At 40.7% G+C, this 26909-nt stretch overlaps 1 protein-coding gene across 6 annotated transcripts in view; it reads left to right on the top strand.

Moving 5' to 3' along the window:
- Positions 1-26909, top strand: part of LOC100645921 (ankyrin repeat domain-containing protein 50) — a 223642-nt gene that overhangs the window by 125530 nt on the left and 71203 nt on the right. For all 6 annotated transcript variants that reach the window (XM_048410802.1, XM_012315018.3, XM_012315017.3 and 3 more), the window contains one exon: positions 24438-24545. The gene's annotated coding sequence lies outside the window, so the exon portion shown is untranslated. The remainder of the gene's footprint in view (positions 1-24437; positions 24546-26909) is intronic.

Raw genomic sequence — 26909 nt, 5'->3', positions numbered from 1 at the left:
CTAAATGCCACCGGGAACCGGTTTCCCAACTGTGTGCACGACTTAGGACGCGCGCGCCTTCGCCGTTGTTCAATTTATGTACGTTCCACTGTCGACACGCTCCGCTACAAAGGTGACTCGCGTTAATTGCGTTTATCTTTCCTCGAACGATCGCTCGAACGATAGCGTCTTTTGGGCGAAAAAGATCTGCTCGCGTCTTGACAGGTGCAATATAAGTATTTAGATCGATGGCTGGTGTGTGGTAATGAACTTACAATTGGATTCTTCGGCAAATGAGGAGATCGGAGCTGTGAGATTTCGAACGAGCCGAGGATTCAGCCGAATATAAGCACGAAATTTCATATTTGCAACTTTCGCGACCGTGAGATGCCGTGATATTGATTTTTCGGATGCGATCGTGTTCGCACTTTGCGCAAACGTTGCAGTCTATTTCTTCAGGGCAGATATGAAACTGTAGATTTCAGACCCTATGGCCTTCATTTACGCCGGGGCGATGGCTAAACGAATGCTCAACACGACAGATCTGACCGAAAGTCGTTTAATTTGATCGGCGAGTAGTATGAAAAGATCCCGAAGGACAGGCTGCCGAGTCGGATTGACGTTCTATTCGGTGTTCCTGTTCAAATTGTTCCAAAGCTTAAGCTCAAAATAATCGAAACTTTTATGTCTCCTTCGAAACCATTGAATTTTACTTCATACAATTTTTATCCATTTTCTACCGTTTGAAAATTGCCAAGGGTATCCTGCGTATTAGTGGATAGTAAAAACGTTTTATCAACGGAGTTGAAATTGCGTAAACGTCGGTCTATCAGTGGTTACAAATTGCGTAATTTATATTCATCGAATTGCCTTCGTTCGCTTTACGAATAAATATCATTATCGGTGGAAAGGAGTAGAAATATTGATTAGTCGTCGTTCGAATTTTTGCCCAACTCTGACTTCTTTCCATTCGAAAATACGCGCGTACGACGCGGATCACGTGCGCATGCGCATACGCATGCGCGTGAGGATGCACCGCTCGCAACGGGGAATCCTGCGGAGACGCTCGCATGTATCTGCGAGCCAGATCTCTTCCTCCCGTGTCTCACGTATATTTTACGTGACTACATGCGCGCGTGTACGTATTCGCAAACTATGAATCTCCCTCGGCGAGAGCAAGGAAAGTTGTGTATACGTCCACGACTTCCTGGTTTGCACCTGACCGTGCCGGGACTAATTAAGGAAAGCGTTTCCCCGGTGCAGTACGTCTGTTCCCTGTCGCGGCTGCATAAAGCCGGCAATTCGATCGGAAATCAACGATAATGGAGGTCGTTTTATGGTTTCAGGGTTTTAACGTCTTGACCTCGATCGATATAATTAAATAGAAATTCCTTTCGCCTATTTCCTAAAAATTGTAACCAATACCTTCTTCTATATAGTTTTGAATATTATATGCATTCTGTGTACTTTTTTGCACATTTCAACACGATATGAAGACTCATTTGCAATTTTGTAATATAAACGAAATATGTTCCATGTAATAACACGAGGATATTATACGAATACTGTATGCTAATCCGATCGAGAAGAAGCAACGTAGATTTCTGCGTTTTATTGTCTATGAAATTGTTAAATCCATTTCGACGACTTGCCACAACTGCGATCCGCAAAAGCGGATCTTGGAGTGTTTGCATTGGAATAGGAATAGATTCGTTGTCGATGCTGCTACGTTCGCCTTCGAAATTATAAACGACTACGTAGTCTGCTCGAGAATTCTCCACGTATTAAAGCTCGATGCTCCTTCGAGGACGCTTGCGAGATTTCCCTTGTTCCACGCATCTATGCACATGACCAACTACGCCTGTAATAGTTGTATTAATCGTACATGTAAGCACGGCAACTCGCTCGTACACCAGCCACGCTTCTTCTCTAAATCGTTGCCCACGTTTAAGAAATTAAGGTACATTCGTTTTCACTTCCGCACGATTAACGTTTTACGATTACGATATATTTTTACGATATATATTTACGATTAACGTCTTATTCTAACACTCGACTCCCAACTTCTGTCTTCTCAGGTCAAAAAATGCTGACCCTCGACTCTCGCAGACTTCTCCCACTCCTTTACTCATTTAGCTTTGACGTCACCAAGGTATACACTCTTACTTACACTCTCTCTCTTTCTCTCTTCCCCAGCACTCTTACAAATCTTAGTTTATACCTTAAATTTACAACTTATCCTATCCCGAGAAACTCGAACTTAAATATATAATAGACCAAGCGTATACCCCTCCCTTTTTTTGATATAATATATTGAAATATGTTTATTTATTATACCAATTATATTATATTTATTATTATTATTTATTATATTATATTTATAATCATACCTAATTATACCTAATTATATTAAAGCAAAGTATGTGTTAGCCATATGAATAAATAATATAATTGGTCGTCGTATTACATGCGAGAAGGAAAGGGCAAGTTGACCGTTTCACGACCAACGAAATTGAAGACTAGGAAAGTTTAATTTAAAGGTAGTTTAATTCTCATAAAATTTGTTCATTCATGGAAGAATTCGAATTTGAGGAAAGCGGGCTTGAACGATCGCAACGTCGATTTTACGCATATACGACGACAGTTGCACGTAAGGAACGTTGAGCGAGCGAAACGACGCTGTAATTTATTCTAATTAGCGATCAGGAAACTATTCGACGATCGTAAAATAAGTTGTCCAGATTAGAAGACAAATATGGACACAGTGTCCCCATTGAATTTCCTCGACAGTCAGCCAACTGGTCGTAATTTCGCGTTCACGTCTAAATGTAGCAGGTTTCGACTGGTTTTTCGTTCACGATACGCCGCGTATTACACGGCCGTATCGATAATGCTAATTTATCGTCGATTCTCCGTTCACCGACACGCACGTGCGTTGTGTGCGCCACGATGGAGCCCGTACCTGGTGCAAAATCTACGCGCCCAAGTGCCGCTTTCACGCCTTCTTTGGCAGCGGTGCATCCAACGTGCATAGAACACGTGCACGCGAGGATGGTGCATCGCAGCAATGTAAGAGGCGACCGCAATTTCGATCCTAATGGCGGATTTTCGCCACACGGGAAATAAGAAGAGGACGAAGAAAGCAGCGTGTATCGAATTTAATTTGTTGGATCCAATTTAATTTCGTCAGGGTCGATGTGATTCTCCATTCTTTTTCCTTTTACGAAATGTTCAGCTTCTTTTAACGCGAATATCGCGGAAGAGAAACCTGACAAGTACGTTTCCCTGCGATCTTAATATCCTTTTATAATTAAACAGAAGAATTTTAATACGAAGTCCGTGTTGTCTCGATACTTGCGAACGATGAACACGCAGGAAAATGCTACAGCGGCTAGGAAATGTATTGACCACTGTATTTGTTACAGCACCTACGTACCGATAAGTAGATTAAGTCCAGGTTTATTATTAATTTGAGTAGCGTAAGAGCAATAATTTATTATCCAATGATGGATTACACAATCTCTCTCTTTCTCTTTCCGTAGGTATTAATCCCGCATTTTTAATTTATCACTTTTCCTATTCTATTTCCATCTACCCTTGTCCATATCCAATTTTCCTGTCTACTTTATGTTTCTTTTTTCTTTCGTTTTTCTCCCCTCTACTCTTCAGTTACTTGATATTTCTTCTTTTCTAATGATTTTTGGTATCACTTTCGTACAACTTGACGCTGAAACTTGACACAACGGATATGAACGTGAAACCTGGTATAGTAAGGGTGCGAGCGTCAGTGATATTTGTAACGTTATCTACAATGCGTATTTTTCGATCGAACGTTTACTTACCCGGTGAACAAACAAATAGCAAAACGATTGCCAGGCAAAGTCCAGCGGATCATGGCGCGATATTCAAAGATTATTTGGCTAAATTGGAAAGCCCCGGAAGAGCCTATCCACCGGGGCTTTCCAATTTAATGAAAGGATAAGGTAAGCAGCGGCTGGTTACCGTTGTGTTGGAGCGTAGGTTGCGAACGTAACGCAAATGAACCTGGCAAGTAGGAGCCGGCGAAAGGGTCCCAAATTGAAATCGTCCCTACGTAACGTGTACACGTGTGCTCGCGCGTTTGTACACGAGTATCCGTTCAAAGCCAAACGAGGAGCCCCCCCGAGATAATTTCCATCGCCTTTTCCTTCCGTAATCAAACCATCCGCGGCTTCTGTGCAATTACGTGGCGAAATTGATTTAAAATCGGATGCCCTCCGTGCAGCACGGCGGGAGGGGAGGATCGCGTTACAATTTCCCTGAAACGTTGCAGGAGGGACGAGAGAGGAAAGCAGCGAATATAATTACCCGACGATTCGCTTCACCCTTCGTACTCGTTCTTCTGTTCCCGTTAATGTTGTTCCGACGCTGGATAATAAATTCAACGATGTTAAATTCAACGGGCCCTGCACGCGGCCCGTCCAAAGGATTTTCTCGATCATTTCCGTACTTAGCAAAATGTCCGATCTGGATTTTCACGAAAACCAAGCGCTGTAAGAAGAAACTATTTTTTGTTTTCTATTTACTTTTATTCTTTTATTATATAGCATGGCCAAAACTTGTTTTATATCATTTTCATTGGACTTGACTTTACGTAGTTTATAAACGTAGAACAAAAATGGAAAACTGAGCTTACAGATAGCTACGGTAGCATAAAAACATATCGATTCTTTGGCTATATCGCCTCTTTACTTGTAAACGTTTACGTTACCGTGTATCACTGTTATTGAACATAGCATGCGAAGGAAGATTACCTAACAGAGTACCTTTTGCAGAAATTCAATTTTAGTAAGCTCGTTACCCACCATTGTATAACAGAACGTTCGTATCCATAGTTCATATGGTCGTGCCAATCTATACGTAAAGATTAAAGTAAAAGCAATATTGAAAAACTGACAGAAGCATTCCATTAAACATATTGAATTACAAAATGTCTAGTCGTATCTTCAATTTATAATAATACAGTTACGAAGATTTAACTACATACAGTCCATACGTTCATGTCAGTCTGTACGTTGTAAAACACGAAGTAAAATCAATGTTAAGAAATAAATAGAAGCATTTCATTAAACATATTGAATTATAAAATTCCTAATCCTATAGTATCCTCCATTTGCAATAATACAGTTATGAAAATTTAACTCTATGTATAGACCATATACATAGTTCGTATATTTGTGACAATCTATATGTTGCAAAATACGAAGTATAAGCAATGTTAAGAAATAAATAGAAGCATTTCATTAAACATATTGAATTATAAAATTCCTAACCCTATAGTATCCTCCATTTACAATAATACAGTTATGAAAATTTAACTCTATGTATAGACCATATACATAGTTCGTATATTTATGTCAATCTATGTAAAATACGAAGTAAAAACAATATTAAGAAATAAATAGAAGCATTTCATTAAACATATTGAATTATAAAATTCCTAATCCTATAAGTATCCTCAATTTACAATAATACAGTTATGAAAATTTAACTCTATGTATAGACCATATACATAGTTCGTATATTTGTGTCAATCTATACATTGTAAAATACGAAGTAAAAACAATATTAAGAAATAAATAGAAGCATTTCATTAAACATATTGAATTATAAAATTCCTAATTCTATAAGTATCCTCCATTTCGCAATAATACAGTTAAGAAAATTTAACTCTATGTATAGACCATATACATAGTTCGTATATTTGTGTCAATCTATACATTGTAAAATACGAAGTAAAAACAATATTAAGAAATAAATAGAAGCATTTCATTAAACATATTGAATTATAAAATTCCTAATTCTATAAGTATCCTCCATTTCGCAATAATACAGTTAAGAAAATTTAACTCTATGTATAGACCATATACATAGTTCGTATATTTGTGTCAGTCTATATGTTGCAAAACATGAATTAAAAGCAATGTTAAGAAATAAATAGAAGCATTCCATTAAACATATTGAATTATAAAATTCCTAATCCTATAGTATCCTCAGTTTATAATAATACAGTTATGAGAATGTAACTATTGGGTTGGAAACTAAGTAATTGCGAATTTTGCCATTAGGTGGTATTGGCAAAACCCGCAATTACTTAGTTGTCAATACATATAGACCATATACATAGTTCGTATATTTGTGTCAGTCTATATGTTGCAAAACATGAATTAAAAGCAATGTTAAGAAATAAATAGAAGCATTCCATTAAATATATTGAATTATATAATTCGTAGTCCTATAGTATCCTCAATTTACAATAATATAGTTATGAGAATGTAATTCCATATAGACCACATACATAGATCGTATATTTGTGTCATTGTAAAATACAAAGTAAAAACAATATTAAGAAATAAATAGGAGCACTCCATTAAATATATTCAGTTGCAAAATGTACCAATCCTCAATTTGTGTGCTGCATAATTACTAGTGCATTTGTAAGAATTTAATGCATACAGCCCATATATACATAGTTCATACATTTATGCAAGCCCATAGATACTGAAATCCGAACGAAGAGCAACAAAGAATTGATGGAATCATTGCATTACGTACACCGAGTTACCAAAATGTTCCAATCCTGTCCTCAATTTATAACAGTGAATTTCTGAGGATTTAAATGATTTGAATAATGTTTTATACCGTGGCCAGTGGTTTTAGCGTCAAATTGTACGAAAAGAAAAAGAAAAAAAGAGGAAACTGGATATTTCCTTCCTACCACGTTCGCGTGTTTCAAGCAATCGTAAAAGGACTAAAAAGATAGACGTACGGCCACAAAAGATATCGCGGGCGATAAAAGACTTCTCGCTTTGTCCAATTTCATTCGTTAAGTTAGCCAGATTTCCATCAGCGAAACGAACGACAACGACGAAGCTGCTGATGTCGCTGGTTGTCCCTGAACACTGTTTAATTAATGAAGTTGTCGAAGCACAAGGCGAAGGGGGTGGCAGAAGAAGGGGGCAGAATGGAAGGAGAGCGTGTAATTACACAAAGCGTTTGCTGGAAATTGTGCGAAAAGTGATACAACTGCCTTTGCACGGTAAACTTCAATTTCGTCGGCGATAAACGCAGCAGCCGCCGCATTCAGAAAATTCTCTGGCGAAACAAAGGAAGGGACCAAGCCCCGGGAAAACTCGGTCTTCTGCCTCTAGGATATTAGAAGGAACGAAATATGTATAAACGACGCGACGCGTATGCTCTCCCTCGGACATCTCGTAATTACACGCGCCTCACGCTACCTCACACGCGATTATCTCGTTTTTAAAGTTTGTTAAGGGCGAACTAAAGCGGCAGACGCACATTCGACAAATATTTTACGTTGAAAGACTATGCTGAAAATGCGTTCAGACGATCGATATTATCGTCGATATTGCAGTCAATATCGTCGTCGATATTTAAGAGTTTAATCGTTGTATCGACAATCTGCAGAATGGACCAGGTGATCGTTTCAGCTTATAACTCTGTCACTGGTGCAGTTACAGAAAAATGTCGAAGGAGACAGATGAATGTTTGAAAGAGCGGAGCATAGAACTATTAAATATCGCGTCCAGGAAATCGTCCCTTTGTTTTTAGGAGAGCAATGGTGCACACTTTTTCTTTTATAAATTCCTCTCGACTTTCTACGTAAAAAGATATCGGGGCACAGTGGTACAAAAATTATTAGTTGTCGGGATGATTGAAAAAATTTTTTTAATAATAATTCATAAAGAATAATGATTTTATTGTACGCTGCAACGAACGTTTCAGACAATGCTTGTCGATTGCTACGCAACTTTTTAAATAACGAATGTGTTTTCGTTACGAGCACAAATACATCAACGTAGACGATTACGAAATTGCCCATGCAGCGTTCGACCATCTCCGATAAAGATTTTACTCTCTTCTTTCTTCTTTTTCCTGTGTAACTAATAACTTTTCCATTTCATATTTTTCTGTAACCGATGACAGAGTTATAACGCGAAACAATGGCTTAGTGCGCCCTGTTTGTCGATCTCTAGAGAATCTCCTAGAGATGAGATGATTCTAATGTTGAGAATCTTAAATATTGGCAACAGCGTTGAACATTTTCATTGTGTGATCGAGAAAAATTCCTGAAGATCAGATTAAATAATAATTAGTAGATAATTTTGGATGGGCAAGAAACTTGGGAGATTTTAACTGGTCCTATTCGATTTTTAAGTATTCTAGTTCGCTTCCCATGTTTCACGTAATTTGCATGATAAATGGCAAATCGTCGGGACGTTAACAAAGATCTATTTAATACCTCAAATAACAAAAATTGATTATATTGCAAGATTTAGAAGTACATTTATGGTAAAGGAGAGAATTGTGCGCTGGGAACCTATCGCTAGCTGAAAACCGCTGTATAGTAGTCTGTCGCTACTACAGTAGTATACACTGATCCCTAGCAGACCATTTATCTTCTTTACCACATCTTTCTCTCTCTACCTTGCTCTTTTCTCTTTTATTTACTTTTTCTTTACCCCGCGTTCCTTTCAAAACAAAATATGCTACGTAGCTGTACTGATTCTGTAGTTGTACATGTATTTATTGTTAAAGGATCTTAATTATTAACCCATCGTTGTGTTCTATTTTTAGCGTAGATCGTATAGGAAATAATTTCTTTTTAAGATATTACTCGACCTCCGTTTAAGTTGCTACAATTTTATTCGGGGTATCGAAATAAATGGAACTCTATTTAGAATATTAAATCAACAACTACGATGTGAAAGTACACAACGAAAAATTGTTCAACTCGTTACGACTAAATCTCAAGCGTTCACGCAAACTCACAATTCCGCGTAACAACACTTTGATAACGCGGAGAATGTTTAGCGTGTTGCTCACACTAAACGTAGTTTCAAAAAGCTTCTTAACCGGAATGAAATGAAAATCTGTCGACTCTTCCAACTGCGAAAAACGAAATTCCTTTCGTATTATCACGCGAAATAGTAACAATTAAATATCGGGTAAATCATCGGAAATTGTCCAAAAATGACGCTATATAACAAAGACGAAAAACGATAAAACGATCAGATTTTCTCCAATTCAAATCACAATCTATCTGTTTCTATCAAATTTCATTTCGAAAAGCTTCCACGCGAAAGTACGTCGTTAATTCATCCTACGTATCGGAAAAACGATAATAAATGGAAATAAATTTCCCATAAACGCGTCAGCATTCTCAGCATTCTCAGTTTCAACCACCGTTTCGTCTCAACCTCGCCGATCGAATAATCGACGATCCGCGCCAACCATCGATCCGAGGTTGAGCGATAGACACGAAAAAAGAAAAGCGCGTTTGGCGAATAGAGCGAAGTTGCTACACGCCTTTGCTGAAACGCGTGTGGACAATGTGGTGCGCGATCGCCTGATGGGCCTCCGCGAATAACACAGTCGCCGGTGCTGTCCGTGTCGTAGTCGCAAGTTGGTGCGCGAGTATGCGTCTCTTCGTTGCCGTATCACGGCTGGATGATTTATTGGCCGCGGTGAAAATGCGTTTTCTCGCGGATAAATTCGTCGTAGCGTTAAACGCTTGGCTCGTTCGTCATTGGAAATTCATCGGTGTAACGGTAAATGGTCATAAACGCGCGGTAGATAGCCTGGCGTTTCGACGATGCTAAATTTACAAAGGAACTGGCTGATAACGCGGATAATTGAATTGCAAATTGCAGCTTCATACGTCTGATGATTAATAAACTGGACTAACGGCTAGACTTACCGAAACTAGTCGAGATGGCTGATTGTTAAGTTCTTTGGTCATGTCATATCGCGCGATCTCCATCGAGTACAATCGATCAACGGCCAGTGGGTTAAAGTTGAGAGAGAAATGAAAATTCGATAGCAAAGTAGAAAGGGAAAGGTTTGAATTCCACTTGAGCTCTGTGTTCAGTTTACTTTCGCTTTTAATTCCAATTCCAACCAAACAACCGCGCTAAATTCCTAACATCATCGACGTAATCAAGTAACCGCTGATCTAAGCGAACGATCAACCACTTTTACGTCGAAATAAAGGCGTCGATCGACCGCGAGAAAGGACGTTCGTACTTACGCGTCACGTGACCAACCAGTAAAGTTCGTTTCTCCCATACGCACACCGTCGCTCTTAACTCTTCGACACGCGAGAAGCGAATTTTAGCAATTGCTAAGTCGCCAGCGATAGCTAATTGCCTTTGTTCGATGTAAAAGGCAGAAGTTGGTAATCTGCAACTTGATCATCGAACGATTAACGTCAATTTTAATTCGAGCATAAGCATACCTTCTCGAGCTAAATAATTTCGTAGCCTGTAGAAAATAAAGAAAATGCCATGTCTTTGGATGTCGACGACGAACTGACAATCTCGGAATAGAAGTTTCAGCATTTCGTGGAAGCTGCTTGGTGCTTCCCATTCTACGCGGCGAGCGATATTTATCTCGTTTGAGTAGAGTTAAAGATAGTGGAATAGCGCGCAGCAATGTGAAAAGATTGGCGCACCGACGACCGAATATCGAAACGTGTCTCCAGGAAAACCAAGAAACAGAAAACTTGGAAATTCCGTCGACCGATCGACAGTGTATCTTCCTCCCCTTTTCTCTTTTTCGCAAAATTACCTGGAGATTTAATTGACGCGTTACGTCTGTGAAAAATCGTCGCGGAAACGTCGGAAAATACGTGGTTTGTACCCTGAAATGGTTAAACCATATTCCCCTGTGACGCAGACGTGTGCGTACGCAGCACGCGTATTACGATGAACGTTATGCGTGTACGCGTGTTTCAGCCAAGGTTTCGAACGTTAATGCTCGCCTTTGTCTACATCGTGGAATGTGTTCAGGGTTGTTGGTGAAATGTAGGGAGGAGCAGAGAGCGTTCCTGAACCAGCGTGCACGCGCAACGCCTACCTTTGTCTGTAGCAGGGTACGAGCGTAGCCGGGGAGGAGCAGATCGGTCGTAGAGAGGCGATGTCCGTGCTCGAACACGGATAGAAACCACGGTTCCCTTGTTTTCCAATTAGAGAACCGGTACGACGCGTAGAACGGCGGAAGGTTGATTACCTGGACACGTGGGAGGACCGCTCGGAGCTGCGGCGAAAAAATTTTGTTACCACGTTGATCGATCCTGGATGGGGGAAACGACGGGTGAAAAATATTTCGCACAGTTGCGTTCTGCGTTACTTCGATATTTGAACTCTATGCTGTACCTTTGAAGAGAAAAATATTATTATTATTATTATTATTGCAATAATATTCTATGTATAATTATAATTGCATGGCACTTTCTTAACGTGGGACACAGCTGCGAATTTTTAATTAACGTAAACGAATAATTATGAATTATTATAATTACGAACATAAAGGAAAATATGGTTGTCGTTTTCTTAGAAAAAGGAAGAAGACTTTTGAGATAAGCTAATTAATACAATCGCGCCTCGATATCGCAGAAGAACTTTAATCTTCTGAGAAGAGTCGATCGAGCTTCTCTGCTCCCATGTAATCAAACTTAGTACGCTGGTAATCGCATTACCTTAACATCGCGAGACCTTATAACCCGCGTGTGTAGCTGGCATTAAGCGAGTTTTACCGGAATACCGAAAGGTTAGCGTGCATCGTGGCCACGCGTAGTGGAACACGTTTGTAAGGATAATTCGGTGACCCCTTGGAAACTCGATTTCACGATGCATCCGCCACAGAGTACAGTTATCAACGCAGACTGGTTCGCTTACGGTTTTTCACGGACGAAATCCTCCATCTACCGGATGGTCACGTTCGTTGAAATCGTTACGTCAGCTGCTAACCGGCTGATCGCATTGATCATTCTCGTCAGAGACACGCTTCCGTCACCGATGGAATTCGCTGACCTGGTTCGAGTGACTGACTTATCTAGCGCTGGATCTGTTACGTTGGCGGACAGCAACTGGCAAACGATCGATCGCCAAGGATATTCGAGATTCCAATCGAGCAGATAGCGCGTCGAGGATACTTGGATTAGGCGAAAGTTAAGTTCATTCGTTCGTGCTTGTATTTTTAGATGTAAATTTATTTTTATTCGCATTCGCTATTTTCTTTTAGGTGCGATAATTATTGTTATTGTTCGGTTCTTTCGGCAACAAGTGCGTTGTTCGTTGATTCTTGTGACTGGCGAGAAGGAGAAAGGACGAAATCCAACGATTCGTTAATTCTTCTACGATGTTCGATTAACAATAGAACTACCACACCAGTCAAATCGACTAGTTTTACAATTTTATTTTAAAATTCTTACTTCGTGTTATATTTCCTTCCGCAATGATGTAATGACTTTCGCAACGATAATTAAAAGAATAATATGACGAATTTTATTTTCCTTTTTCATGTATTCAAACTGAAAATAATTTCGTAGCAAGGCTACTTATACCAATACCAGTGAAAATGACTGGTACTTGTCAAAGTGTAAAAGGGTGCTGCAATCTGTTTATCGAACCCCGATTAACCAGTTTCCTCGTTTTCTACAACTTGCCACACGTTTTTCAAATTTTTACCGCGTATCATTCGATATGACGATATCGGTTATCAGGAAAATTCCGAATCGATCGCTGGATCGCTAGATGCTAACACTAGAAATACCACAGCAGTGAAAACGACTGGTTCTACAATTTTATAAATGTGTCAACCCTCGTTAGGGATCCCAGATGGATTAATAATACCAAAAATCTACTACATAACATGGAATTGCTTCTGTGAGAAAGTAATAAATCGATAAATATAAAAATATTCTATTATTAGATATTTTTTAAAGACCAGTCATTTTCACTGGTTTTGCTAGAAATAGCTTCGTGTTAACTATCGGTAGTTCTAGTGTAAAACGTTAGGTTCGTTCGGTCGGAATATTCCAGGCGATGCTTCTACCAAGTTGAAATTTTACGTAAACGTATGGAATGCACAAAATCGAAACATTTAGAGCTGTTTTAGAAACTAACGTTTCGACAAGCTCCGGTGGAAATTGTGAAAAATTATCTACCTCGACGAGCCTGTCCATAAAAAAAGAAAAAGCCCGCGATATAGCAATTTCATCGCATAACAAAATGCCGCAAATAAATTTCTCATAACTGAATAAATCGTAAAGTTCTTATCTGAGAAATGCGTCTATAAAAATTGCCAAAGAATATTTCCACGAAGGAAGAGAAAATCCTTTATGAATTCACGGTATAGCGATTCTACCCCTATGTATAATAAAATTCCCAAACTCTTGCCGATTTTCATTTCAACGTCGTATTATCTCCATCCCGCGAGTCGCGCATCTGCTCGTCGTTGAAATTCGGAAATTTTGGCTCTCGTCGGACATGAAATTTGCCGATTTGCCGGGACGCTGCGGCATTCGAACGAGGATACGAGACAGACACGGATAAAAATGCGTGCAATGTGGATTTCCCTTGAAATCGGCAATTTAACAAGAAGCGAATTTCCCCGTGCAACTTTACAAATTTTCTTGAACCAATCGTCGTCGAAAATCGATCGATTTCACCAAGAAAGATAAAGAAATACAGAGCATCCAGTGTAGCAACTTGTAGCAGAAACATATAAAGCAATGCTATACGCTTGTACTCTCTTGACACGGAACAATTAAAATTCCAAAGTGGTTCGAGTCTTTTTTTTCCTTTTTTCAAAGTTCTCTTCAACGAAACAAAGGAACATTTAAATCGAAAATAAAAATTGCGCGTATCTCTGCTCGAATTCTCCGCATTTAATACGCCACAAACACTTGGTTAAGCAAGAATTAACAAACGAGAACGTGTAGCAAATACGCGAGTTAATCTTCAAGCGATTAGACTTCTCCGATGTACAAACGATCTTCGACTCTTTAAAAATTACTGTTTACGTTCGTATTACTCGCATGATGATCGACAGTATTAACAGTAAATTGATTCAACAGTAAGATGAAAATCCGACGACTATTTCGCTTTTCGTTCATCTTGCGCGCTGCGTCGAACGTTCGCTTTGTTTTCCATCGGTCCACGGTTGAGGTAGACGAAAGTACGCGGCGCGCTTTCAGCCGGAAGACGAGACGATCCTCTTGTACGGCGAGCTGGCTGCACGAGAGACGCGACTGTCTCGATATTACAAAAGTTCGTCTGGACTGGATGGCGCAACGAGCAGCAAAGCCCGGTTTTCTTACGAGAGGAAAGATTGCGCCGAGGTTTGGGGTAATTTGCGAGAAACCGTCGGCTGCAACCGTTAAACAGCTATTTTTCGGCGGCTCCTAGTCGTCTTGAACGAACGTCGCTGATAGTTTCCTTGGGAGCATCGAACGTGCCAGTTTGTACCTTGGAACGAGTTACATCTCACGTACAGTGGCTCACGAAAGTATCGATTAACGTTCGGTGCCGAGACGTTTGTACGATTTTCTACCTTCCGTGGCGAAAGAAATTGAAAAAAACCTTTGTTTACTTGGTTTTATTATTACTATTGTTACTGTTATCGTTATCGTTATTGTTATAGGGATCGAGATCGTAAGTACAAAGCAGTAGGATATGTAGTAAGCATTAGGTTGTCCGAAAAGTGTCTTTCTTTTACAAACATGCCACTGCTTCGTTTCAGTTCGCCGCTGTAGCATATTAGCGAGCATTAAAATTCATGCGGTTGAGAATACACGAAGATCCGCTGAAACAACACGAAACAAGTCAAACCTTCCGTTCCAGACGCCACTTTGTACGTCCTTGCCGGCGAATCCCTTTGATCTTCTCGCAGACTCCACGTGCGCTTTCCGTCGTTGCTTTCAACGTCTTTAACGCGCCGAAACACTCGCGGCAAAGCACACAACGCGTCTTCGCCCGGTAATCCAAGCAAAAGTTAACTTGTTCGTTGCACAGGACAACTCGGTCCTTTTACTAAAATCTTTTCCACCTATTCCGAAAGCTTTTCGTTCGTTTCTTACGGCGGACGTAGCGTTTGGTAATCGCGTAAATCGGCGTGGAGTGCGCATCGCGTTGTGGTTGCACGTAACAATCGCGTTACGTTTCATGGCGCGAGTTCCAGCCATTCGCCGTGGATCTAAATGCTGCGATAACCGCCGCTAGCGCAAGATTTAAGCGATGAAATTGTTTTTTGTATTTCTTGGTGTTTTTCACGGTATACTAAATATCAATACGTGTACAATTATCGAACAGGTGTAATTACTTTGCGATCGGCCAATTCATTTCTTCGCTTCGTACTGGCATTTATTTTTTATTTTCTCGTACGCGTCGAAGCGTAACGACGATATCGGTCGATCGAATTCGACGAAGCTCCTCGACGATAGCCATAAATTTCGCGTGCTCGATACAAACGAGGTGGAGCGATTTCCACTATGGAAATCGATCGAAAGGGAAATGGGTGACGCGTGGCAAAAGGAAACACGGCACAGCCTCCCCATGGGCTCGATCCAGCCACCGATTCATGCGACTGTATTTTTCATTCATGAATCTCTAGCTGCTCTTTCCACTGGAAACGTGGCACCGCGCGAAGAAATATATTTGTGGATTGAAAAGTAAACTAGGGTGAAATTCGTATTGGTTCGCGTAAAAAGGAATTGGAGATCGAGCTTTCTCCTGCTTCTTTGCAACTCGTCTCGTCTTCCTCGCCTCTTCCGCGACCCAACAGTTTCCTCTAAAAACTGGAACGGGTCACAGGGAATTTTTTATTCCTCGTGAACGACGCGTTCTGTATCTGCGCGAGCATTCGTCTATGTGTTAATTGAATTGCGTTTTATTTTCTTAGATATGGAGTTAGGTGTAGACCTTACAACGAAACGTCATATCGTAGTATTGGGCTGGCAACTAAGTGATTGCGGATTTTGTCATTGAGTGGTATCGACAAAACCCGCAATCACTTAGTTGCCAATTCATAGAACAGCCGGGCTAGTGGGAAAGTAGGTGGTTAAAAAATTAGCAATTGTCGGGGAATTTACAGGCGTCGTTTCTTTCGAGTCTCGAGAATATACGAGACGACAGAATTTTCGAGCATTTGGAATAAAAATCGCGATGGAAATGACGACTACGTGATTCAGGATTTACGATGCTAATACCTTACTGCGTAACAAATCTTATTCCGTGTATAACGTTTCCTTTATATAATCCAAAAATGTATAAATACAATATAAATGAAAATAAACGAAATATAAATATAATCGGAAAATCCGTCGGAGGAAAATGGCAAGCGATCGACGCGTTATATGGAGAGAACGTAAAGATGGTAAAGTCGTTAGAGATACAAAGGAACGAGTCGTGATTACATTTTGCAAAGTGAAAGTATAGTCGCGATCGGTGTTGGGACCGATGCATCATGTGTATTTCGCGCGAACTATATCTTCTTCGCCGAAGAATGCAAATGCCGGAGGTAAAATCTCGGCTATTGAATAAAAAACCGATATCCAAGGATTATGGAATGGAAGAAGGTTTCGTTTAAACGTCTCGAATTCGGCGTTTCAGCAAACTTCCATATTCCGCGGAATATTCTTTAAAATCCTCGTGCTCCACGTTCTTAGTTTCTTTTATTCTAGTTTCTGCGAAGCGGAGGCGATCCTCTGCCACGGTATAATAATATAGTCAGTCGTAAAAGTCTACGTACACCCCGTTAACATTTTGACTGCCACGCCGAAATCACATGATCCGCTCAGGACGCCACGGGGGTATTTTTATTATTCAAAGCATATAATGGCAAAATAATAATAAATTGATGATGTAAGACAACATTCTTCCCCAATGGACCGTTTATCTTATTGGTGGTCACGGGTGACCACCGTGGCACCTTGGTAACAGTTGATAGCGACGTATTATAACAAGGCTTCGTTTATTTCAACGAACCATTCGCATTCGTTGTTTCGTCGCAAGCAAAACGTGCAGAATGTATTGTTGAAACGTGTAGAAGATATTAGTAAACAATATTTGCTCATTCTATATACAGGGTGGTTGGTAACTGGTGGTACAAGCGGGAAGGGGGTGATTCTACGCGAAAAAATAAGTCGAAAATATAGAATAAAAATTTTTCGTTTGAGGCTTTGTTTTCGAGAAAATCGACTTTGAATTTAATAGAATCTGGATTGCGAGCAATTGAAAGAAAAGATTATTGCAACCTTTCATACTTTAAAACAATCGAATACGTTAGAAAGTGTTCATAGAAATTTAATTAAAAGAGCAGAAGTACGTGTGGCAAAAACAAACTTAAACTGCGATAATATCCATCGAGACAACGATCTACAGTGAGATCCGTTATAACGAGACGCGATAAAGTGCACGCGTACCGGGCGAAGATTCAAAGTCGATTTTCTCGAAAACAAAGCCTCAAACGAAAAATTTTTATTCTATATTTTCGACTTATTTTTTCGCGTAGAATCACCCCCTTTCCGCTTGTACCATCAGTTACCAACCACCCTGTATAATAGTAAGGTATGTTCACACTTCTAACTTCAATTATACGATTATAAAGCAGCATTTGCGATTATTTCCTAAGCTGTGTTTATAATAATATTCGTAGATTGCCCCTAAATGATGCAAACACAGTGCACCGTTAGAAGCAAGATTTGTTCTCATTTTTTTTTATCGATATTCTAATAAAGATGTTTAATTATTCAATGGGGCACTTTTTATTTCAAAGCATCTTCTATTTATCGGTTATATTCAAAACACCCAAACTGTGAATTTTCATACAATTTTTGCAATTGTAAGATCGAGCGCTCCGGTCACCAATGATCAACGTGGCAGTCAAAGTGTTGATGTAAAAATCGCGATGATTCGAGCCGATATTCGACGAACGTGCTTTTCTAGCGAACAATGTGCGACGGCTCTATCGACTGGCCATCAAAGAGCTGCAATTAAGTAGAATAATCCTAAAGTCTGGCCGGTATAACAATGAAGCAGTTTCGGCTAAAGTTGCGTGCAGAAACGCGCGGATCAACAGTGTAGCTTGATGAAGTTAAGTGGTCGGTCGGTGGCAGGCTAATTAAGTTAGTTAGTTTGGAGGTTGGCTCGTACGAGGCTGCGTTAACTTACCGAATGTTCAGAACGTGGGAAATGTTATTTATGACACTTTGAGGCCACCGCCCTTGTCGAACTGAAACTGCGAACTTCGCGTTCTATTTACGCCGAAGTCGAGTACAACGTGCAAAAAGCCAATTATCAAATGCGCGTCATTTTGAATATTAGTCGTCTATTTCCGTTTTTGCGAAGAATCTTTCAACGACAAATTTTAACAAATTTATCGATTGTGCGACATTTCGTCAACGATGCGAGAATCAGTGTCGTCTTGGAGATTTATCGTTAATCAACTATCCGTCGCAACCTCTTTGAAAACTTTGAGAAGCAAAAAGTAAGCGACGACGAGTATACTCGTCGAAGACGGAGCACGCGCGACTGTTATAACGTAGAACGAATTTGTAACGAAATGACCGTTTTATTTTTTAATTTTATTACCAACAGGGCTCGTCGTAACGCAAAATATTGCCATTTATTCTCGACGAGTATACTCGCGAAAAGCAGCCAAACGGTTAATGGCTCTGTTTCGTGAATTTCCTATAAATTGAAGTTACACGGCAGCCTGATTTTTGTGGGTGTTCCAACGATCCCTTCGTAGATGTTCGCAATTTCTATCGCATTTCGAGCAGCACTAGTCCCAAAGGATTTCACGGTAGACTGCAATTTTACGGGAATCGGGATCCTATCAGATTTTGGAAGATCGATCGGGTTGCGTAGAAATTCGAAATTTCTACTACCAAGTTCGAGCAGAGTCGCTTGCGAACAGTCAGGATAAGAATCGATAAAATAGCGTGAAATTTCTCGAGACAAACTATCTTCGTAGGAAAAATCCCATAAATGAAGAAACGCAGATTTCTTCCTTGACTCTCCGAATGATTTAAAAATTTTCTAAATCTCGTGATTTGTCGAGTAGTCGGAGTCGCGCGACTCTTCGAGATGGAAAAGCCCGTTCGATGTTCGTGGCGCAAAGTCCGGAAACTTAGGAAAGTGCGCGAAACTACGGATAATAATGGAGAAAGTAGAGACGAAAGGCGATTCGCCCGACGATGTACGTCGCAGAGAGAATTCGTAGGTGGACGAAACGCGGCAAAGTTGCTCGAGGTGGTTGAAACGCGCACGGCCGGCCCAAGATCTCGTGGCTGGTGAATTTACCGAGTTAGCAGAAATCACCGGAAGCTCTTGCCAGAGTCAAGATGGCAGCAAACTTGCCGCACACTTGGGCAAACTCGCCAGCCTGTACCGCGAAATAATTAATAGGCTATCGTTTAGGCCGAGGAACGCTCGTTTGTGTTGCCGGAAGTGACACTGCAATTTTTATGCATCTCGCGAGATCTTTCTGTATCCTGCGAGACTCGACTGTTGCTCGCAAGAAAGTAGCGAGAACTGCGAAATTTCGAGCGAGTTGGCTACAATGGGTGATTTAGGTCGATGGCGAAACAGTCTGAAGAGGATTTCACGGTACGATCCTTTGTTCTCGAGAAATCAATGTACCGAGTCTTCGAACAAGGCTAAGAATTCATTTCTTTAAAAAATGTGCCGATTTTAAAAAGCAAAAATTATTGGGTTGGCAACTATGTGATCGCGGGTCTTTGTCTTTACCAGCTAATGACAAAACCCGCAGTCGCTTTGTTGCCAACCCAATAGACACGAATATCGACTTTGTATCGCGAGAGAAGAAATTTTGTTTGCGTCTCGATTAGGAAACGAGCGAATGATCAAAGATTCAGGTCGCCGGGTTTCACAGTGCAAGCGCGATAATCCGCGATCGCGGGGAAAATTGACGCTCTTTGGCTTTCAGCGCTTGCAACGATCGTTTAATCGGCCGCATAAGCGACCAGGTAAATAGATGTCCTATCAGATTCTGTGTCACGAAAGCATGACACGCGAACACGTCTTGAATTAACACGTTACAAACTCAACAAACCGGGTGAGTGGCATTGATGGAAAACTTGGATCGAGACGATAAGCGAAAGCACGGAAGTACGCGCACAAACGCGGCTATCTCCGCGCTTATTCCAATGGCACGTGCAGGAAAGATCCGAATCTTCGTACAAACAACGCCCAGTCGTTTGTATTCTCTTATCGATATTCCTATAGATTTGTTTAAATTGCTAAATAATTACGCACTCTAATGCCTCAATTTGCAGTTTGTATCGTTCGCCTTCCTCTTCCTCTTCCTCTGTTTAACGTGAAATAAATTCCGAAAGCTATCCTTGCCTCTGATTGTGATAGAAGAAGATGTTTCTTCTTCACGAAGGAATTTTATTCCCGTGAAAGCTGAAATTCGTTGATTTTGGAGATTTAAAAGTGGCAGCTTGAGGATTTGGGAAACGAGCAATTGAGAAATTCGAAAGTTCGGGAATCAAATTTGCGTATCGGATACTTGAGTGGCAGAAAGTTTGGTTATTCAGGTACTCGAGAGTTTGACGATTCGTAAGTTGGAAAAAGTCGTGAATTTGGTTACTTTTGCAATTTGAGAAATTAAAAGTTGGAAAGTTCAAACGTATGAAAAATTCGAAAAGCACGGAGATTCGAGAATCAGAGGTGGTGGAATTTTGTTTCGCCATACTCGCGCGTATTATTCTGTTTATCGAGACGTGATAAATAAAGGAAAGTATCAGGTGGTAGCAGCTAATACATCACTTCACTTCGCGTAACAATCCATCAAGCGGCTGAAAAAAGAAACAGACGAGACGGTCTTATTGTCACGCGACTTGCAGACGCGTAAAACCCGCTGTTCCTGTCGAGCTTGATGACCGCTTTTATGAATGAACGTATACGTCTTCGTTCATTTTTCTTGTTTCGTAAACCTGTCTCGTCGTATCTAAAAGAGATTCGTTCCCTCGCACGCAGAAATTGATACTTTAAAAATTCTACTTAAAAATATTACGTAGACTGCCGATATCGTTTACACTCGAATATTTATTATTTCATAATTCGTTTGCCGATATTTTTAACAATTTTCTACGTGTGTTTTTACGACAATTTATTTATTGAAATTTGGAAATTTCAACGTAATCTTAGAAAAATAATCGTCGGCAATAGTAACATGCATACCCGTCGCTGTATTCTTTGCGAATTCCAAGAAAAAAATGCTAAAAAAGCAGGCGAATCGATTCGATGGTTGGTACAAACCGAGGTAAAATAAACCTTTTGAAAAGTCTGGATTATTCGTTTCTACAGCTAATATTTATCGTACGTAAAATTTTTTAAGTAATAGTTCTCGAACGCGGTTTAAACATTGGGATAAAATTGCAAAAATTACGAACCTAAAGTGGCGAATGAAAAATTTAAAAGGTTTACGATATAACGTAGAATATTGTAACGAGGCAAATAACGCGAGAAAAAGGTGGGTAAGAAAGTTTGGAAAAATTGCAATTTAATATAAAATAGTCTGGCTGGCAGCGGATGAAAGAAAAGAAACGTGTGGCTGTGTGCGCGCCGTCCCGAGATCATTAACGCGCGTGTTTGAAACAGTAGGCTACATATTTGCCGACGTTAGAACGAACTGGACATTTTTGCTTTCGATATGAAACATCTTTACGTTACCCCTTTCCACTCGTGCGGCGAATCACATAATTGTACAGGCGCAGAAATGAAGTTTCCTTTTACTCGAAATATATTCAGAAGGTGGATTATTAAAAGTGCGAAATAACGCGAAAGCTTGAAACTCGGTGAATATAGAAATTTGAAGAATTCAAAGATCGAAGGATCTAACAGTTGGTTAATTTGAGAATTCGAAAATTGGGAAATTGGAAAGTTCAGTGATTTAAAAACTATGGAATATTTAGAAATTGGAAAATTAGGAAAATTAGGAAATTGAATCAATTCTAAGCTGGAAGTTCTAGAAATTGGAAGTTGGAAATTGGAAAGTAGAAAAATTCAATCGCTGAAAAGCTGGAATGTTTGGAAATTGAAAATTGGAAAATAGAATAATTCAATCGCTGCAAAGCTGGAATGTTTGGAAACTGGAAATTGGAAAATAGAAAAATTCAATCGCCTCAAAGCTGGAATGTTTGGAAATTGGAAAATTCAATTGTCTCAAAGCTGGAATGTTTGTAAATTGGAAAATTGAAAAATTCAATCGCCTCAAAGCTGGAATGTTTGGAAATTGGAAAATTCAATTGCCTCAAAGCTGGAATGTTTGGAAATTGGAAAATTGAAAAATTCAATCGCTGCAAAGTTGGAATATTTGGAAATTGGAAATTGGAAAGTTGAAAAATTCAATCGCCTCAAAGCTGGAATGTTTGGAAATTGGAAAATTGAAAAATTCAATCGCTGCAAAGCAGGAATGTTTGGAAATTGGAAAATGAAGAAATTTAGTCCCTTTGAAGCTAGAAAATTCGACAATTGGATAATTTCGAAATTCGATAATCCGGAGAATAGAACGTAGAGGAATTCTGTTTGCCTGAAACTAGGGAATTGTGAAGATTCAACGATCCTCGAATCGGAAGATCAGAATTAGAAACTAAAAAATTCAAAAGTTAGAAAACGTAAACCGCGAGAGTCTGAATACGTGAAGTCGAGGTCTACCGTATGCTTTTCGTGATCGTTTCGACGCATATATACAGCAACCAGCAAGTACTTGCATTATGCGCGAAAGAAGCGTGCGATTTATCGAGAAACGTATTCATTAAGGAAGAAAACAGGCACGAGTGTCGCTCGACCTCGTTACGGGTCGTGCAATTACGTTAGGACTCTCTTGCATTCTTGAAAATGTAGGAAATTGAAGGAACGAAGTGGAGGATGGGCGGAACAGGTCGGAGAAGCCTCCATTAAATTCATCTTCGCCCCCGTAAAAAGCTCTTGTCTCCCTCGATACAATTTCCGTCGAAGCGTGCAGCCATTCGCAGTCACGGCCCGCTGAATTTCAAGTTTTAGTTTCTAAAAGAAGAACGAAGTGACCTATTTTTTCTGCCGAATCGGATACACCCTGGTACCACCCCTTAATTAATAACCGCGAAAACGTACCGCGTATTCTCCTGTTGAATACATTCACCCGTACCTACGTTTCCATACGTACACTCCTGTAGAGATCGTGTGATTTTCGTGGAGTGGATATTACAAACGGAAATGAGTATCTGCTGTCTTTTGTACCTTGCTTCTCGAACAGGGAATGTTGATTTTTATTCCAAAACAATGGAGTTTTCTGTGAGAGGTTTTAGCCAGCAACTTTCATTAATGTCTCGGCTGCTTTTTGTATATTAAGTTCTTCCGTTTAAAACGTATGTGCATGTGAATTTTTGCCTTTAATTTACAAAAATAATGTTTATTTAAAGAAAAACCATTTACAAAAAACATAATGAAAAGAAGCATTCCGGTTCTCATTTGGAACCACGGAAAAAATAAGCCAAACGCGTTAATCGACAAGAGCCAAACGAACGCAGTCTGCTTCGTTTAACCGGTTAGCTGTTTCCGACGAGTATACTCGTCATGTAAAGAATATAAAACGATCATTTCATTGCAACAAACATTATAACAACCACGCGTCACTCTGTGTCTGACGAGTATACTCGTCGTCGCTTACTTCTCGCCACACGTTTCAGGTACACGATTTTCAAAGTTTTCTGACAGGCAGCAACAGCCTGATTCTACTTTTCTAAATTCTAAATTTTCCTAATTCTATTCTAATTCTAATTTCTCAATTCTACTTTTTCGACATTTTTAACGCTACGAGGATAAGTACGCTTACATCCTCGAGATTAGGAGAATAATAGCCGAGGAGGAATCGCGAAAGGAGGAAACGAGGGCAGATGATGGACCTGCTCAAAGTCTGCTCTCTCTCTCTTTCACCTCGAGCTAAGTGTAGTTAGCAGTCGAGAAGCGGTTTCGATTAGCCAGCTCGTTGAACCCATGCCTCGACGAGGCGACGATCGACGTCGCGACGCGGCGATGGTCCTGCGAGGATTCCATCCTGTCTCTTCTTCCCTTCCCCCCTCCTCCATCCTTTTTCGTCCCTCTCCTTTTCTCCACACCCCTTTAGAACCACAGGCATTCGACGTCGCGTTCGTCTGGCGATGATCTACGACGACGTGAACCGTTCGATGCTGAAATCGGAGGCGACTGTTTCGTTGAAATTCACCTTCGTTTCTTCTCTCGTTAATATCGCCTCTTTCTCCTTATCTTTTCTTCCTTTCCCACTGCGTTTCGTTGGTGAAGATGCTCCACCTATGGCTGAAGGAAATCGTCGCATCGATTATCGGATAAGCGTAGTTTACAGACGCGTGCGCGACGTTACGAGGAAACCAGAGGAGAACGACGTGGCAAGCAGTAGATTTTTCTAAAATTAATGTAACCGATTCCGCAAGAGATTACGCTACTGCGATTCGATCGAATCCGCTCGAGGACGAACGCGGAGCTTTTTGAAACACAACGCGAACTTTCTACGTTCCTGCGACGCTCAAACTGTTGCGCGTGCAATATCGTCGCCTCTAACCTCATCGTCCTCTCGTTTGTTTTCAGACTTTTCTTCTGCGAAAAACAGGAGCAAAAGGAGAGCAGAGGCGGGACGAGAAGAGCTGGAAATTCGAAAAGACGACGCAGAGAACGGGTGTACCGACGTGTCGCAAGGTGAGTCGCGCAACGTAGCGTGCATTTTAAGGAATTGCCCGGACGAAAGCTTTTCTACCTTTCTCTCTCTTCCTCTCTTACACACTGATTTACTGGTACACGTCGGAGAGAAAGACAGCGCTAACAAACTCCAGCGAAATTTCGCTTATGACATAGTTTTTCGCTGAAGCTACGTGTTTGCAGACGGCTTATTCCTCCCCGTCGTCCGTCTTTTGTAAACACGTTCCTCCCCGAATCCACTGACGCGGTTGCACACCCTCTTTCCGTTGCATAACGCGTGATTTTACAACAACCTTGCTTTATTTCGGCCCGAGGTTAACGACTCGAGTATTTCCATACTTTTGCCTTCTTCTAAATACGATTGAGGATCGCTTTGCAGAGAACACGTTGCAAAATCGAGAAGCTTCGATCTTTTTATTGGAAAATGTTCTACGTGCCAACGAGAATTGTAGTGGCACTCGACAGCAAACTTTCCAACGATTTCTGTCCCGTGGGCCACGAAAATACTTCAACCACTGAATACTTCTCCATGCAATTTAAGTGCAATTTTCCATTCTAAATAGTTATTGACATCGATAATGCTTGAAGATGGTGTGGCAACGCGCTTTCTAGAAAAATACGAGCACAGTATAGAACCTCGTTTGTCCGGACAGTTCGAATAACCGAGTTTGTTTCATTCGTTCCGACGATCTTTGGTTTCGCCATGCTAACGATGGACATTCGGTGTCATCGTCACAGATGGTGACGATAATTTGACATTAATTGTTTGGAATTTTGAGTGGCGGACCGTTTATGGCACGGACAGGCCCATTCCCTTCTTTAGGAAATTCTAAATTACATGTCCTCCCCAAGCTGTGAACCTAATGACTCCGAGGTCAGATAAAAAACCCCGGGGAAGGATCAGCCGGAAGGACACGATGAACAGACGAAACCCAACGGCTGGTAGGGAGAATCAGCAACGTAGGAGGACAGTTCATCGTCAGACATCGTACCGTGCGGGTGAAATACCTCACTCTCAACAGGATCTTACCACCGCCGTGTTCATAACATCAAACGTTACTTTTATACAACAAGTGCAAATACAGTGCTAGATTACTCTAACACTCGGTCTATTAAACCTCCTTCACCCTGTGTGTTAATTCATTCGAGGTACGCGATATCGACCGATCGGTTTGACCTGACCGGTTGCTCTTTAGTCGATAATTCGCAACAATTAGAAAATGGAATTTTGTTGTTCTTTCTCGCTTGACCCAAGTCGCAGATCAAAATTCAATCTTATTTAAGATAACACGGTCCATCGAACGCTCCGATTTTTCTCAACGAGATTTCATCGTCCGAACATCATCCAACTGCAACCCACTCGAACGCAAAATCTAAGACGAACCTAGTTTAACAATAACTTGAATATCGACCAAGTTTCGACGACGAAATACCGAGCCAGGTATCCAACGACCAATTGTCCGCTGAATAATCCCAAATCTGAAAAAGAATACTTTTCGCGTCTTGGACGTATTGCGAAGATCTGACGCGTACTATGTTCGTGAATCAAATCGGAAAATGAACAACCGTCGAACAGATACGTAGTTGGTTATTCATGCGCACGACGTGTAACGGAAGCGGTTCTCGAATCATTGAAATCAGCAGAAGGCAGAACGTGCGATCGGTTTGTCAGCGTGTTCGTGTGATCCGGACACATGTACACGGCGTATATCGGTACACGTAACGTGGACGAGTATCGCGCGAGATACGAACCGTGTATGCTCGTGTCGTCTTTATTCCGCTGGCTCGGCTCGACAGGGCTGTGTATCTGAGTCTCCGCATCTAATAATAAACGGGTCGAGCATTGTTGGAAAATGGGTCGAACGCGACGGCATCTACCGATGTATCGAACGTACACCGAGACACGTGCATGTGTGTGCGCGTGTTCGTGCATGGATGCAAGAGATGCAGAGCAGACCGCTTGCATAATGTTACTACCCCGCCATCCTCGAGCTGTCCGAAGCGTGACACGTGCCGAAGCGAATGAATGCTTTCAGGAATCGGCACAGTTTCGAACTTGGAGAGAACAAGTCGCGAATACGGTGTCCTATGTATGCACGCCATCGCCCATAAATCACGAAACGCTTGGTACACTTACAACAGACATCAATTTCTCCATCTAACGTTTATTTCGAGTTTCGAATTGCACGAGTGGATTGCACGATATTAGGATCTCGATTATTAGCTCCGTGTTTTGTATTGTATTATCCACGAAGAAATTTACTTTATTCGCATGTGGGAACATGATCGTCAGCTGTTTATCCAGCGTTGTATCATTTTACGCCTTTCGGGTGTAAGAGGTTGGATTAAATTAGGCTGAATTAG

The sequence above is a fragment of the Bombus terrestris genome, chromosome 12 (assembly GCF_910591885.1).
Source record: "Bombus terrestris chromosome 12, iyBomTerr1.2, whole genome shotgun sequence".
Taxonomy (NCBI): Eukaryota; Metazoa; Arthropoda; class Insecta; order Hymenoptera; family Apidae; genus Bombus; species Bombus terrestris.
The sequence above is the reverse complement of the archived record's forward strand: the minus strand, read 5'-3'. Positions and strand labels throughout refer to the sequence as shown.